This window comes from Miniopterus schreibersii, assembly GCF_964146895.1.
Source record: "Miniopterus schreibersii genome assembly, chromosome: 9".
Lineage (NCBI taxonomy): Eukaryota > Metazoa > Chordata > Mammalia > Chiroptera > Miniopteridae > Miniopterus > Miniopterus schreibersii.
Window position 1 is genome coordinate 43,512,761 of NC_138118.1, and position 17,490 is coordinate 43,530,250.

Genomic DNA, 17,490 nt, shown 5'->3' on the forward strand with positions numbered 1-17,490 from the left:
CCAAACCCCATGAGTCACTCCCCATGTTCCTCCAACTCTCTCCCACAGCCCCTGGCAACCACTAATCCACTTCTTGTCTTTATAGACTTCCCTATATTGGACATTTCATATAAATGGAATCATATAATATGTAACTGAATTCTTTCACTTAGCATAACATTTTCAACATTCTTTCACCCATGTTGTAGCACATATCAGTACTTCACTTATTTTTATTGCTGAATAATATTGTTCCATTGTATGGATATTCCACATTTAATTTGTCCACTCATCAGTAACAGACATTTGAGGTTTTTTCTACTTCTTGGTTATTATGCATAATGTTGCTATACACATTCCTATACCAGTTTTTGCATGAACAGATGTTTTTATTTCTCTTGGATAAATACCAAGGATTGTAATTGCTGGGTCATATGGTAACTCTTCCAGATAATTTTTTCTGGGGTTGTTTCATATATTAATTAGGGACCCCAAGGGAGAGGGTCTCCTCCCTGTCAACAGAGGTATTCACAGTTTCTTTAGTCACTCCAAACTTGGGTGTCGGAGGCCCTAAGTCACATTCCCATCATCTCAGAGGGCACTGGTAGTTGTAGGGTGTGGCCTGGTTGATCATGATGGAGTGATTGATGTAGGGGTTGAATGGATACAGAATTATATTGAGGCCCCTGATAATGAAGGAAAGGTCCAACACTGGCTCGTTGGCCCACGCATTCTTGAGGAAGGCAGGGAATCTTACCCCCATCTTGGTCTTGGCGGCAGCAACTGCTAAACCATTCTTGTAGGTAAATATCTAACTTTGTTTTGAAACCAGTTTCTTCCCCAGTTGTTGGCCTTCACAGAAGCCCTGCTCCAAGCTGTAGGCCTCCTCCTACTTAACCTCTTCACCACCTTGTTCAAACATCTTCACTCTAGCTGCTCACTTTTCCTCCCTTCTCCCTCTAGGTGGCATTCATGTATACATTCAACAAGTATTGAATACCTACTGTGTGCCAAGCCTTGTGCATGCTAAGGTTATAGCACAGAATAAAACAGACAAAAATCCTTGTTCACAAGGAACTGACATTCTAGGAGCACCACTCTTTCCGTCCATTTAATCAGCCATCATTCCTGAAGAAGCCTCCTATGTGTCAGGCACTGTGCTGGGCACTAGGACTCTAGGTCTTATATGACATTCACCTGTCAAGGAGCTCAAATCTAATCTAGGGACAAAATGGAAAGCCCACCATTACAATGAGGTGGGCCAAGTGCTATGATTGAGGCATGCATGGGGTTTTAGAGGCATGGAAGCTTTGGGGAATAGAATCAAATTCAGACTGGGTGTGGGGTTGCTGGAGAAGGTTTCCAAGGGTGGGAGTGAGCTGGAGAAATGAGGGGTAAAGGCTTTTCCAGGAAAAGGAAATTAACAGTGTAGAGCTATATAGAACATTGCTCACCCAATGCTATGCTACCAGCTGACATCCCAGAGAATTCCATTTTTTAAGAAGAAAAAAATTATTTTGGGGATAGGTAATACGTGCACACAATACAAGATTCCAAGTGTTCAAGAAAGTAGTCAATGAAAAGTAATTCTTTCTGCTCACCCTCATAACCCAAATGCTATTTCCCTCTTCACAGGCAATTTTTATTAATAATAATCATCATTGTCAGAGAATTATGATCCTTCTAGATATAGTCTGTGCATATATAAACATATACCAATCTACATAGTCTTTGCTTTAGTACAAATGGAAGCATATTATATATTCTGTACTTTACCTATCTGGGGTTTTTAAATATATTTTGGAAATTCTAACATATCAGTACATGTAGCGTGGCCTCATTCCTTTTCATAACTGCATAGTAGTTCATGGTGTGGATGTGACATGTATTATTTATCCATTCCCTTTTGATGGATGTTTGTTTTGTTTCCAATATTTTTCTACTACAAATAATGTTGTAATAAACATCCTTGAACATACATAATATCATACCTGTGAGAATATATCTGTAGATTAAATTCCTAAAAATGGAATTGCTGAATCAAAGGAAATGCGCATTTCACTTTTTGATAAATGTTGCCCAAATATGCTTCAGAGAGGCTGTTTCAATTTATACTCCTTTAATAACACGGGAGAGTGTGGGAGAGTCCCTCAAACCCTTACTAGCATGGTGTTATCAGATATTTTACTCTTTGTCAATCTGTGAGATGAAAACCAGTGTCTCATTTCAATTTGCATTTTCCTTTTCATGAATGAAGTTGAGCATCTTTTTTCAATACTTCATAATCAATAGTATTTCCTTTTCTGTGAATTGTCCATTTATTTCTACTATTTTTTTTTTTTTGCTGGGTTATTGGTACATTTTTTACTGGTTTGAAGTCTGGGTATGTTAAGGAAATTAACATTTGTCTATAATATGCATGTGCAGTGTACTATTTGATTTTTTATTTTGTTTTAAGGATTTCTGCCATGTAAAGCTCATATGGTCTATTGTCAAGTGACACACATATTTATTGAGTAGATGATGACATTATTATCAAAGATGTTTTATTATGTTATATTTTCAAAACCATTGGCAAAAATAAATTTGATAGGCATGCTTATATATCAGAAGTCTACTGAGTAGTGTCAGATAACCAGACTTACTGAACATGAAATGTAACTTTAAAATAACAAACAAAAAAACAAAGAGCATATGAAAATCATTTTTATAATTTTGTCATAATTATTTGTAGGTATGTTTCATTAAAACTGATCTCCAAAAGAAAAAAAAAAATCTTAATTTTCAAAGCAAATAATAATATGGATTCTTACAATAAAAAAATTTAAAGTTGTATGTTTTTGGTTTTGCTTAGCTTTCAGGACTTATTAGTATTTTCTTCCTTTTAAATTGTTTTGTAATCAAAGAAAAATTTTAATTATTCTTTGTGCAGTCAATATATTTCAATTCACAGAAATTTAACTTAATATGCATCTTTTCAGAAATATATTATCCTTTAATATGAGACTAATTTGTGTGTGGTGGGGGTGTGCATGTATTTGTTTGTTTGTATGGTGGATAAAACCACATTCAAAACTAAGTTCCAATTTGAGCAGTTGGGCTCTGTGTTCCTGTGGACCTTCTCTAAGCTGCATTTAAAGCCTCTACTATATTAAAAACATGAGAACTCTTTGTCCTCTGAACTAACAGATCTACCCTTCACGAAAAGTTTTCCAGGCATCTAGGTGATTATACTCAAGGGTTTCCTCAAACAACTAGAAAATGTAAAAACTGTGTAGAACTATAGAATTTTAGAGGCTGCGAGAACCATAGAGATGTGCTGGTTGAGTACTAGGCAAGCTTTGCATTTTCCAGATAAGAAAACAATTTAAATGATTTGCCCTAGCTCATAAAGCTAATTAGTATAGGTTTAGAAATGGATGCAGGCCTCCGGATTCTTTGCCCTGCTATCTTTTTCCTACTCTAAAAAATGTTAATAATAGTAGGAGCAGCGCAGTAAATGACTAATACATGTATGTTACTTTATAGAAAACGCTCTCCACTTTCCTATAACTGGCTTCTTTTCAACTTGCACTCTCTGATTAAATGTTCCTCTTCAAAGAGACCTTCCCCGACCACCCACTCCTGATCACGCTTCCTCCAAGCACTTTTGTTCCTTTCATCATGGTTCTTACCACTATTTTCACTGTGTATTTCTTCATGAGGGCATTTCCTAGCCCATCAGACTGTGAGCACCATGAAGCAAGGCTATGTCTGCTTTGTTCATGACTAGTCCAGTGCAGATCACAGCACCATTAACTTGTTAAACAAATGAATGAGTCAATGAAGAAATGTTGGACCTAAGCTCAAACCAGTGGCAAGGTTTTGTGTAGCAACTCTGTCCCTCGATCCCAGACAGAGGCTATTACGAAGAAGACAGTAACAAATGAACCACCAATTGCAAGCACATGAATCAATTAAATCCCTGTTTACATTTCTTCGTCAAACATAATCATTTAGTGTTTGAATTAAGGTCAGGCTTATTGGTTATGGCCTCTTTTGCATGTCAGAAGTTGATATGAATTCCACAAGTTTAAATTGCTAGATACCCAGGTAAGGGGCCTATCCTTCCTCATCCAGATGTGAGGACACAGAAGGTACCAGTTCCTCTCATTTTTCCTCTATAGAATCTGGAAAAGCTAAGTATCTTGTCCAATCAGGAGGGGGGTGAGGGCAGAGCAGAAAGCCTTTGGCCTTAGACTTAGCCTTGAACCCTGCTCTGGCACTTACCTGCTTCGTGAACTGGATAGGTCACCTAAACCATTTACCCTGACTTTGCTTCCTCATCGGCAAAGTGGGAATAACAGTGCCTTCTCCATTGCAGAGCTGACTGAGAACCAAAGGGGATCATCTGTGCGTGTCATAGCTCCTCAAAACAGTATTCTCCCATTCCCCCAAGAGTTACTGAGCCCTACATCATCTCAATTATTTAGTCAAGGTCTCCCCATTCTAGGGTTAGGAGGCTTTCAACTACATTACCATCATAAACAAACAAAAAAGAAGGCAGTTTTTCCCTCTAGTCAAAAATTATTATCCTTTACAAAAGAACTACTAATGAGACACTCATGGGTGAATTCTCTAGTTACTGTATTTCTTCAGCCACTTTAAATCTTTTTTTTTTTTTTAAGTAGCCAGGTATTTATTAAAAATAAATTATAATTTAGACTTAACCTCAATTACAAGCTGTGATGATCAAGTTTATAGTGACAGAAACAGAAATACTGTATTATAACTATCTATAATAACAGAGCAAGCATTGTATCCATTCCTTCTATGAGCCAGACACTGTTCTACATACTGAATATGTGTTAACTTGTTTATTCCTACAATAACACTGTGAGATGGTTGTACTAATATTATCCCCCATTTTACTAGATGAGAAAACCAAGGCATAGAAAAATTCAGTAACTAGCCCAAGATTACAAATCTAGGAAGTGATAGAGCCAGGATTCAGACCTGGGCAATTGGGCTCCAGAGTCTGGGATCCAGATCACTACACTGGTAGTCCCTCTGCCCCAGATCATTGGACCATACAGAACACCCACATACACAGATAGCGCATGTGTCCTTTAAAATAGAATGGTGCCCCCCTCTCCTACTGCCTCTCCTCTCCTGTTCCTAGTCCTGTGTTCACTGGAAAGAAAAGTAACTGGAAAAGGTGTTTGTGTGTGGGAAGGGTATAGGGAAAAAACCTACAGAACTGAGAATTAAATCTGGTTTGGTTTTGATTTGTGCTTCTTTTGTTTGTTTGTTGTTTGCTGCTATAACAAGAAGACCCATTGTCAATCACTGAGCAGGGGGAGGCAAGGAGTTGTTCCTCAGTAAAGAATGGAAAGGGTTTCTGGGGTCTGGGTGCTCCTGCCTCTCAGAGAGAGGGGACAGGCTCTTCAGTGTTTTGAACTCAGGGATCTCCCTAATGGGCCATCAGCACTTGCCAATCAACCATTCAACTTGACTGTGGGAAAAGGGGACAGGTGAATGAACCCTTTGTGGGCTTTGTTTGGGGAGATAAGAAAAGCCCCAACCCCTGTGGATCCCTAGGCAAAAGCCTCGGAAGGGGACCTGTGGAGTCAGATGACTTTGCCAGCCAGACCAGGGACTCTGCATCGGGGGACCCCTAAGGGCAATCAATGGCTGATGTGAGAGCCATGGGGGTCCCTTTTCAAGTGAGGGGCTCTATGGTAAAGTTGGCATGTGGAATCGCCTATACCCCTACACAGACACCTGGGGGCTGGAAACACTGAGACCCTGCCCTATCCAGGTGAAGTTCTCCTGGGCCATGTGGCAAGGAGCAGTACTACTGGCCTAACCACACAGGTCTGGACCCCTTGGCACTTGAGAATACTTGCCAGGGCAGCGAGGTTGAGGAAAAACTGAAAAGGAGAAAGGTTTTATTCAGTGCCCTCAGATATGGACACTTCCCCAACAGGCTTTTCAGGAGAGAATATTCTAGCAAACACTTATTTAATTATTCATGGAACTCTCTAGGTATATGAACTTGAGGGGATGGGGGAAACAGATAAATATAGGCTTTTACTCAGGTATCCTTTATTCCTACCCCTGACAAAGGGGGTCTGGGAAGGAACCATATGCCTTTTCTCTTTAAATATTTCTGAAGTCTTTAATTTGTCAGGGTTCTTTCTGCCTGAGAGGTCTCCACATTTTCTACATTTACTCTGACTGCGGATAAAGGCTCTGCCCCTGTTAAAGGGATATGAAGTGGGGGGAGGAGGGAAGGACATGGGGAATGAGAGAGCCTATTGAGCCTGGTCAGGGCTGCCCTGTCTCTGCCTTAGGCAGAAGTAAGTGGCTCCAGGAAGCTGAACACAGGGCTCTCCTCCATTCATTGCTATTGTCTGCTTTAAAATGCCTAGCTGGTAAGGTTAGTTGACACACCAGTGTCCTTGGACAATCCCAAATGATGCAACAAGAGTGAAAGAAAACACTGAGAACAATCTGAGGTTTCTATGTGCCAAGGCTAAGGAAGAGCTCTGCTTTCATGAGTCAAATCCCTGGGTTGATAGCTTATGCTGAGGTCTAGTTGGTAGAGCTGAGACAACGGCCAGAGTGTTCTTGGAAAGTCTTCTCTAGAATAGGCTTGGTCATGAGCTACTTGACTCACAACCTTTGACAGTGTGTAGCCTGTAAGGGAGAGACTGCACCATCCTAGCCACATGGCAGCTAGGGTTGGTAGAAGTAGCCATCACTGAGGAGGAGTCAATTCAGACCTCCTTGGGTTACAATCGAGGTGGTATCTGTACCAGATGAGGTTTCAGAGAAAAATAAAAAGACATTTCTTTATGAACCAAATCAAGGAAGACACACTATGTATATATTTGAATATTATAATTTGAATACATGGCAGTAACTCTTGGATTGGCTTAATCTACTACGTGTGGTGTGTGTGCATGTATGAGGGAGCACACATGTGCACATACACACACATACACAGGAGTGTGCATGTGAGAGACTTTTCTGGCAAAATATTGCACCACCAGTAATTAGGATTGGGGTAGGCATGCCAGAGATGCTAGCCAGAGCCCCCCCTATTCACTCTCTTCTTGGGAAATTTGTCATCCCAATGCCCCTGGAAAGAGCCTCATTTACCCTGTTCATACCACACCCCAGGCCAGATGACTGGACCACGAAGCTCAACTAACTCCAGGGGTCCCAGGCCATAGACAGGGTGGTGCCAGTTATATTTTCTCCTTTTTTCTCTCTCAAGACATTGACCTAAGAGACATGGAGCCGGTCAAATGATGGTGGTTATATAGAATCAAGACTGGGCACTATGCTGGTGAGTAAATGGAAAGGCAGAGAGAAGCAGGAGACAGGAGCAGACAAAAAGAAAAGCAGAGAAAAGGGGAGCCTGAAGCCGAGGAGAGGCAGGGAAACCCCTCAGATCCATTCTGAGTAGTCCAAAGAGCTTCACTGCCAATTTCAGTGTCTGGTCTGGGAGTTGCCTGTCAAATCCTTGTATCCTGACAGTAATCCCCATTAAACTCCAACTAATTCCAGTAGGGTCTGTTCTTTGCAACCAAATAACCCCTAAGACAGTTTGGGCAAGATGAGAGAGTAGGTGTCACAGACCCAACGACAAGCATATCTAAGTGAAAGTTGTTGGGATGTCTGTGATTTACTTTAAAATACTTCAGTAAGGCAGCCATATTATTCATGTAATCTTTTGTTTAGGCTTTAGCTTTTACTCTAAGGGCCTCCATTTGCTCTAATGGAAAGTTCCCCTCCAGGGTAGTCAGCTAGTATTTTATCAGAAAAGCACACTCCAGAGGCACCCATCTCAAGAGCTTCTGTGATGGATGTTTCACTGAACACCTGAGGCTTTGTGAATTAGCATTTGAATGTCAGAAATGAATTCTTATTGTTGAAATTAGTTCATTGTTAATAAGTATGATATTAGAAATGAACTCTTGTTGATGAAATTAAAGGTATTCAAGATATGTAGACTGGCTAAAATATTTTAACAGTGCAATGTTTTTTACTGTTCCATGAGCAGATGGTAGACACCAGATGTGTAGACAGGTTCCTTCTTCAAGAAAGGGCTCGCTGCCAGGCTGCAGTCAGCAGAAACCTCCAACCAACCACTCCTTCAGGGTCCGCTTCAGTTGTAGAGCCTCCGTGCCTGAGGCCCCCTTCCTGGGGCAGCCTTTATCCAGTGACTGAGCCAGGTGGGAATAAAGTCCCAGTCATTTTGACGCAACGCAAGACAACACTGATGGACAATATTCTGTCCAGAGCTCAACACTGGTTTGCTTGATGCCACCTTGAATGTACATTATCATTCAACTTTTCTCTCTGCCCAATCTTGATTCCTTCACCCTCCTTTAAAAGAAATTACCTTAAATTTTATTGAACTTAAATTCTTCTAGCTAAGTATTATTATCTTATTAACATTAATAATATATTGTTATTAGCATTAAAAATTCTGTTCAAGTTGTAGATTATAAAGCTCCATCCATATGGAAGAAGATAAACCCCTAATTATGCCATACTCTTTATAAACTACTAAGGGAAAAATAAGTGTAATAGGTATAAATGAAGTTTAGAGAACATTTTCTGATATTCAATTATTTTTAGCCTTTTTTTTTAATCCTCACCCGAGGATATTTTATCTTTTTTTTTTTTTAGAGAGAAGGAAAAGGAGGGAGTGAGAGAAAGAGAGAGAGAAAAATATCAATGTGTCTTGACTGATTACCTCCCACACACCACATGCCTTGACCGGGGCTGGGGTATGCGGGAGGTAATCAATCAAGACACACTGATGTTTTTTTCTTTCTCTGAGCACACACCACACGCCATGAACCTGCAACCCAAGTATGTGCCCTTGACCTGGAATCAAACCTGCAACCCTTTGGAGCACAGGTCAACACTCTATCCACTGAGCCACACTGGCCAGGGCTGAGCTTTTGGGGGTTTTTCAAAAATAGGACTAGCTGGCCATATATGTTAACTGGAGTCATGTCACTTGCATTTGTTTCTGATGATGGCCCCTTCCTTTTATAGGGTTTGATCCCTAATAAACATTTTGTACCCCAAATATTCTCAGCACCTACTCCTGGAGAACTTGACTGGTGACAAATGGGGTGTGAGAAACCATTGAAACTCATAGGTGTGTATTAGTGTGCTGGGGCTGTCGGAACAAAGCATCAGAGACTGGGTGGCTTCAACAACAGATCTGTATTGTCACACAGTTCTGGAAGCTAGAAGTCCAAAATCAAGATGTTGGCAGAGCTGGTTCCTTCCTTCTGAGGGCTGTGAGGACAGATCTGTTCTTGGCCTCTCTCCTTAGCTTGTAGGTGGCTCTCTTCTCCCTGGGTCTCTTCACATCATCTTGTCTCCATGACTGTCTCTGTCTGCTTCCCAATACCTGAAAGATCACAAGAAGTACCATCAACACTCATATTTCTAGCAACATTCTGTTCATGTTGATACATGTACTCTCTATAGCTCTTTTATTTCTGAGCTTTCACCAGAATTTCCTTTAACATTCATATTTCTACCAACAATCCCTTCAAGGCAACCCAGGCTTTTTCTATCATGCACTTTAAATTTGTCCAGCTTCTATTCCTACCCAATTCCAAAGCCACTTCCACATTTTACTTACTTATTTATTTATTATTTTTAAAAATATATTTTTATTGATTTCAGAGAGAGGAAGGGAGAAGGAGAGATAGAAACATCAATGATGACAGTCATTGATTGGCTGCCTCCTGCATGCTCCCCACTGGGGATCGAGCCTGCAACCCAGGCATGTGCCCTGACCGGGAATCGAACCACAATCTCCTGGATCATATAAGTCAATGCTCAACCTCTGAGCCATGCCGGCCGGGCCACTTCCACATTTTTAGGTATTTGTTACAGCTGCACCCCACTTCCCAGAACTAAAATCTGTATGAGTCAGGGTTTTCTAGAGAAACAGAACCAGTAGGAGAGAGAGAGAGAAAGAGAGAGATGTTAAGGAACTGGCTCATGTAATTGTGGTGGATAGCAAGTCCAAAAATCTGAAGGGCAAGGCAGTCTGGTAATTCAAGTAAGAATTATTGTTGCAACTCTTGAGTCAATTCATGAGTCAAAAGGCTGGAAACTCAGGTAGAATCTCTATGTTGCAGTCTGGAGTCTGAATTCCTTCTTCTTTAAGACATCTTAGTCTTTGTTCTTAAGGCCTTCAACTGTTTGGATGAGGCCCGCCCACATCATGAAGAGTAATTTGCTTTACACAAAGTATACTAATTTAAGTATTAATCAATGATTTCACAGTAACAGTAACACCTTGGTGTTTGACGAAGCAGCTGGGCACCATAGCCTAGCCAAGTTGAAACATAAAATTAACCATCACAAGTGTGTACCCTAAGGATGGGTCTTGAGGCTTGATCTTGTACAGTCCACTCTCTATGCGTTGGTTAAGAACTCTGTTCACCTGTTTCTAAGTTTCAGTGTAACAGAATCCTGTTTCTGACATGCTGTTGCTTCTACTTCAAGTGAGTCTCACTCAGGGCTCCTAAAAGGACAGAGTACTGGGTATCCACTGAGTTGACCAATTTGTGTATACTATTTGAACCTGATAATAAAAAACTTAATAAATTTCTGTATCAACAACCGAGTTTGGTAGAAGATTTGCTTTCTTTACAAACTTGGAGGACAGGTATAGGGAAGTAGTTTGCCCTTATTTACCTCAATTTTCTTTCTTTTTTTTTTTAAATCCTCACCCGAGGATATTTTTTCCATTGCTTTTCAGAGTGAGTGGAAGGGAGAGGGGGGGGGGGTGGCGGGTGGGAGAGAGGGAGAGAGAGAGAGAGAGAGAAACATCAATGTGAGACACACTGATTGGTTGCCTCCTGCACGGGCCCTGACCAGGGCTGGGGATGGAGCCTGCAACCAAGGTATGTGCCCTTGACCAGAACTGAACCCAAGACCCTTCAGTCTGCGGGCCAACACTCTAACCACCAAGCCAAACTGGCTAGGGCTCAATTTTCTTTTAATAGCTATCCTCAACTATCAAGAACCTAATAGTTGTGTATTGTAACCAAACTGACTTAGATCAGTTCATAATAATGGTGATGTGTGGTTTCATTTGAGCTCAGGAACACTCACAGCACTCACCCTTCATTTCATTCAGGTCTGTCTGTTCAAATGTCATCCCTTCCGAGCAGCCTTCTTTGATGAAGCTAACTAAATTAGCCAATGGAAACACATATACACACTCACACACGTACGCCATCATCTATTATTATGTCCAAATCCTGCTTCACTCCTTACTGACATTTATCAAATCTGAATTATATTTAGCAATTTCTTTATTTTTGTTTTTTCCCCTCTGCCAGTATGTAAGCATCATTAGGGCAGATGCCTTGCTCACTGCTGTATCCTTAGAGCATAATAAGCATATGTTAGAAGTTAATCGTTACGTGTTGATGGAACACATAAATGGACCTATGAAAATTTACATCTGTCAAGTGTCTGCTGTGAGGAACTGGGGCTTTAAGGCACAAAAGAGGTGGCCTAAAATAAGTGTCTAGCTTTCAACTTTTGGTCCTGTAACTGTCTTGCTACCCTCACCCCTTGCCATTCTCACCCTCTTCACACTTGATTTCTGATCTTTCACATAAGCTTACAATTTCTGGTCCCCAGGAAACGGTTCATTTGACCAGCCCAATTGTATGAGAAGTTCAGAAAATGTTGTTTTATATGAAGTGATATGTTTTGACTTTTCATGGCTCAGTTGGTGTGCCTCAACAGAAACACTGAAATACAGTGACAGGCTGTTAATTAAAAGGACAGGGCCTGGAGAGTGGGGGTGGCTGCTAAGCAGAAAGAGTGTGCTAAATAAATTGATAATGTAAACAAAACTTTGGAAGATATTTTCAAATATCTTCCAAAGACACAGAAGGAAACCCTGTTTTCAAATATTGCTTAAGTAGAAAAGAAATAACTACTTATCTACCAAAAAATTTGATATCAAATACAAATCATTCCTTATTACAGCAATTCTCCTAAGTTTCTATACCAGGTAGCAGTTTGCTAACTAGTTACAGCATATATTTGCAAAAAAAAGAAGAGAAGAGAAAAGAGAGGAGGGGAGGGAAGGCGAGGGGAGGGCAGGGGAGGGGAGAAAATAAATGTATGTCTAACTGGATATAGTGGTGGTGGTGGTGGTAGAGGTGATGATAGTGATGGTGGTAGTAGTGGTGGTGGTGGTAGTAATGGTGTTGATGGTGGTGATGGTGATGGTGGTAGTTGTAGTAGTGGTAGTGATGATGTTGGTAGAACAGTAATAGCTAATACCACTAAGCCCTGCCTATGGACCACAGGCCCTGAGAGATGAACTACTGAGGACCCCCCTTCCACCAGCTCTGGCTTTAATCTTCTCTCTCCATAAATTCAGGTGTCATAGAATGTGTTGCGATTGACAGCTGTGCTGAGTTAACCTATCAATAGATTCTTGCTTATGCTAAGTTTAGATTTGGAGAAATGTTGCTATTCAGTGCCCCACAGGAGTCTTAACTCTTTAAGCCAATAAACTCTCCTTCTGCCTAGTTCCCCCCACCCACCCAGATAAATGGTCAGGTACACCACAGGCCAAAAACTCATGGGCACTGCCCACTTACCTACAGTAGGAACCATGCAAATATCTCCAGAAGTTTTTTTTTTAATCCCTTTTTTCTTTACAAAATGTAAAAGAGAAAGAGCTAGGCAGAGTCAAAGGAATAGCAATAGGATTAAGATTTAGTAATAGTAAGTTAACACTGTATATATATATTAAACTCAGTGAGAAGTGGGGAAAAGATATTCAGGAGACACCTAGTTACAACTGTGAAAAAAGTGAAGGTAGTCATTGGCATGGCCTTCGCTTGCACTTTGGGTCATGGCCTTTCTGAACCTCTCATAACCCTCCAGGCCCACTGAGCAGTAAACCTTCCTGCCCTTGCCCACCTAAAGCCCCACGTCTATTCTCTCAAGTCTGTCCTCTTTGCTTTCTGCAGTACCAGCTGGCTGGATCCATCAGCCACTTTATGCTGTGTGTTTCTTGACCCTCCCCTGTCAAGTGGAAGAGGTATATTTTTAATGGAAACCTTCAATAACTTAGCAATGATCAGCTAATCTATAGAGTGGCAAGCCCAGCTGGTGGGGGAAAGGCTTAAATAGGAAGGATTCTACAGTATCTCTCAAACCCCAAGCCTATTGAAACTTCAACCATGATTTTGTTTTTCATGGAATATATATCTTGATTTAGAGTTACATATTCATTTGTTTGTTTAACACCGGCCTTCCCAGCTAATCTGTTAGGTCCACGGGGGTGGGGCCCAGGTCTGTTTTGTTCACTGCTAACTGCCCAGGGCTTAGCACAGTGCCTGGCACACAGGTGCACTCTGCTGAATGCTAGGGAGAAAAGCTGGTGCTCATCGTTAGTGATATTTGGTGTTGGGAGTGGAGACTGAGAAGTGTGACATTTGACACCAGAACTGTGTAATCAGAAGAGACATAAGACTTCATCCAATCTTACAATTCTCAAATTATTTAACCCTTGGTTCATTTGAAATCTTTAGCTGGAGCCCCCTCCCCTTTCTGAAGAGAGCCCCTTTCACTCTCTCCAGGGGGCCCAGCCAAGCCTGTAAAAGGATCCAGGCAGCACAGTTTGAAAACAGCTGATCCAATTCCTTCTTATTAGAGAAAGAAACCCATGGAAAGCAGAGAAATGTAGAAAGGTGACAAAGGTAAGAGACAGACCAAAACATTGTGTCAAAGAAGGAAATTGCTTTGTTATATTTTCCCACTACAGCTCTTCACTGTAGTTCAAGAACACCCGTGAGGATATGTTCTCCCTCATCCAGGAATTAATTCGCTGTGAGAAGCAGCCAGCCTGGCCTGGAGAGAATGGCAGGGGTCTGGTGTCAAAGAGGAACCATGTGGCCAGGAGGTGGGTTTGTGGACCCTGATGATTAAGAGGGTGTGTACATCGTAAAGGGTCCATCTGGGAACGAGCAGCCCGTTGAGATGTTAAGGACAAAGGTTTTTCTGTCCTTTGCCACCCGTGAGGCAGTGCTTTCTGAGCAGCTCTAATTATATACCCCTGTCCTGCTAAGATGGGTAAACTTGGCAGCATTCGCAATCTGCCTTGTGTCTTAACTATTTCTCAGTTGGTTTAGGTTTGGCAAAACCCCAAATGCATTTTGCCAAGCACTCTTTCCCTTAATTTCTAATCCCCTGAGTGGCTTAAGGGAAATTTCATCCATATGTCTCTGAGTCATTTACTGTGAACTCATCTTTTGGTAAAAGAAATATGTTCTCAAGCCAGCACAGTCCAGAGGATAGCAAAATTTTAGGTTAAAACAGGTCATGTTTTCTTTGAGAAGAATTTCCTGATTACAAGAAGGAAGGAAGGAGAGCCTTATTTCCTATTCTCGTATCCTTTCCCTTTCTGCATGGTCAACTGATGCTCCCTCTCTAGCATCACATGAAAATGAGAGTAAGAGCTTTAAATTAGGTTGTATGACATCACATATTTTGTTTTGTAACTTTCTGAATGAACATTTTCTTAACACACACAGAAAGCGCATGATGTGACATACTCCCGTGACATCCAACTTCAACAGATGCCTTTCCTTCCTCTGCCCCGATGAATTATTTAAAAACAAATTCCAAGCATCATTTTCATTTCACCTGTAGAACTTCTGCATACATCGCTTCTTTTCATGTCCGATTCATGGGACTAATAGATGAACCTCAGACTGATTTGCAGAGTGAACAGTCCACCCAGAGATAACCAGGGTCTTCTGGATGTAGAAGTGGGAGGAGACTGGGAATGGCAATTGGTGGAGGCTGCGAGGAAGAAGGCAGCGAGTGCAAAGTGAACACTGAGAATTGGCCAATTATTCCCTATTAGAAGGGGGCAATCAATGGCTGATTATGGAGGAGAGCAGGGAAGGCCTGGTCCTGCCACTGTGATCACCACTTGGGCAGTGTGACATCATCACCTCAGAGCTGCCAGGGAGGGCGCTGTGCCAGGAGAGTGAAGGTCTGGGAAACTAAAACTTGTTCACTTGAACTGTCAAAACATTTATTTCCACTCAATTTGATAGAAACCTTTCTAAACCATATTACACACTCCTCTGCCTCCTTAAGGAGAGAAGTACAGGGGACATTTAGCCTTTTTTTGATGACTTAAAGGAGTTATCATCAAGGACAATTTTGTGTTGACCTCAAATATGGTCATGCCTAATGGCCACCAGATTTTTCTATCATTTTTATTTTAATAGGTTAAGGTGAAGGTAGGAGGGATTGTCTCTTCTTTGCTGTTGGCTGCCCCTTTTTACAGCTATAATGTACCTGACCATAAGAGCCACCTCTGGTTTGCTTCTATTGTGGTGCTTTGAACCAGGCTGTGAGGATTGTTATACCTGTGTCTCAGTAAGAGTAAACTGACTATGAGTGAGAATCCAAGAGGCTCAGCTCTGAGTAAAGTGTATGGATTGTATGACATCTATTTTGTATCTTCAGTCTCTTTGTGGCTTACTTTTCAGGTATTAGCTGAATCCTGGGCAGTTAAGACTTGAGTACGTGATATATTACTTCTATATTGCTCACAGCTGATTGACACAAGATCAAAAGAGAACCTAAAATCAGATCTCAGCCTCTCCCAGAGATAAGAAGACATGACAAGACATAGAAGATAGGCAGTAAGTAGACAGAAAATATAGACACACCATGGTGAAAACATCCTCCTAGATATCCCTGGGTCTTGGTGAGAGAGACTATACAATGAAAACAGTAATTTTTAAAAATATATTTTCATTGATTTTTAGAGAGAGAGGAAGGGAGAGGGAGAAAGAAAGAGAAACATCAATGTGAAAGCAGAACATCCATTGGCTGCCTCCTGCACGCCCCCTACCAGGAATTGAGCTTGCAACCTCTTGGTGCACAGGGCGATGCCCAACGGAGCCATACTGGCCAGGGCTGAAAACAGTAATTTTTAAGTGTTTTATTCAAAAAGACGTATATCTAACAAAAGACACAAAACTTAACTTTAAATAAGAAGACATTCAACGACATCAAAATCAGTAAGTCTAGGAGCAAAAAGATGCTCATCCCATGAAGTGGATGCAAGATGCTGTCCCAAATCATAACATGAACTTTTGCACACAGATGAGAGCAAAGCCAGAGGGCCTCAACTCCCCAGACATCTGCTACAAAGCTCAGTTGCCCATAAGTAGAGGTTATCTTTCCAGTTATCTTACTGGATAATTTCTTTGCTCAACAAGGGGACCCTGTGTTTTAGATTTCATTTTGACCAGCAAAGAGGTGTAGTTGGTGTGTCAGAAATGAGAGACATCTTAGGTAAGATGCTCATGATGTTCTAGGGTTCCTAATGACAAGAAGACATGGTGCTGGCAGACAAGGGGACCGGGTGTCAGGAAAGTAGGTTTTTAAGCTAAAGGGAAAGGACAGAAGACATGTTATGAACTGAGGCCACACAGCATTGACTCTCAACCCTTACTGTGCAGCAAATCATCCGGGAAACTTGTTCGTTGGATTTCCTTGGTTGAGGTATAATTTATATAAGTTGAATGTACAACATTTAAGACCTCACTTTGAAAGTGAATTTGGACAAATGCATATGCTTTGTAATCCACACAGCTATCAAGATATAGGGCATATCTATCACCCCAGAAAGATCTCTCATGAACTTCCCAGTCACTCACAGAGCCCCCTTCCTAGAGGAAACCTCTGTTCTTATTTCTTTCTCCATACCTTAGTTTTGCTTATTCTAGCACTTCATATATATGAATCATATTGTAGGTACTCTTTCGTGTGTGCATTCTTTCACTCAGCATCATGATTTTGAGGTCCATCCATGTTGTCACGTAAATCAGTCCTCTCCTTTTCTGTTACTGAGTAGCATATTATTGTATGGATATATCACAATTTGTTCATCCATTCCCTGGTTGAGCAACATTTGGATTGTTTCCAATTTGGAGCTATTAATGAAGCTGCTAAGCCTTTTCGTGTCCAAGTTTTCGCTTCTCTTGGATAAAAATGTAGAAGTGGTGTTTTTGTTAATGGGTGTTTGTTTAGTTTATGAGAACCTGCCAGACCAATTTCCAAAGTGGTCACACCACTTAGTTCTCCGAGCAGAAATGAATGAGAGTTCTAGTTGCTCTGCATCCTCATGTGGTCAGGGTTTTCTTTGTTTGTTTTGTCTTGTTAGTCATTAGCTTATATATTGTTTTGATTTTGATTTGCATTTCCTTGATGGCTACTGATGTTGAACCTCTTCATGTGCTTATTGGCCATTTATATATTTTCCTTTGTGAAGTGCCCATTTTCAATTGGGCTGTTTGTCTTTTTATTACTGACTTGCAAAAATTGCTAAGATTTGCTGGATATAAGTCCTCTGTCAGATATATGTGTAGCCAAAATTCTCTCTCAGTCTGTGACTTGCTTCCTTTTTCTTAATAG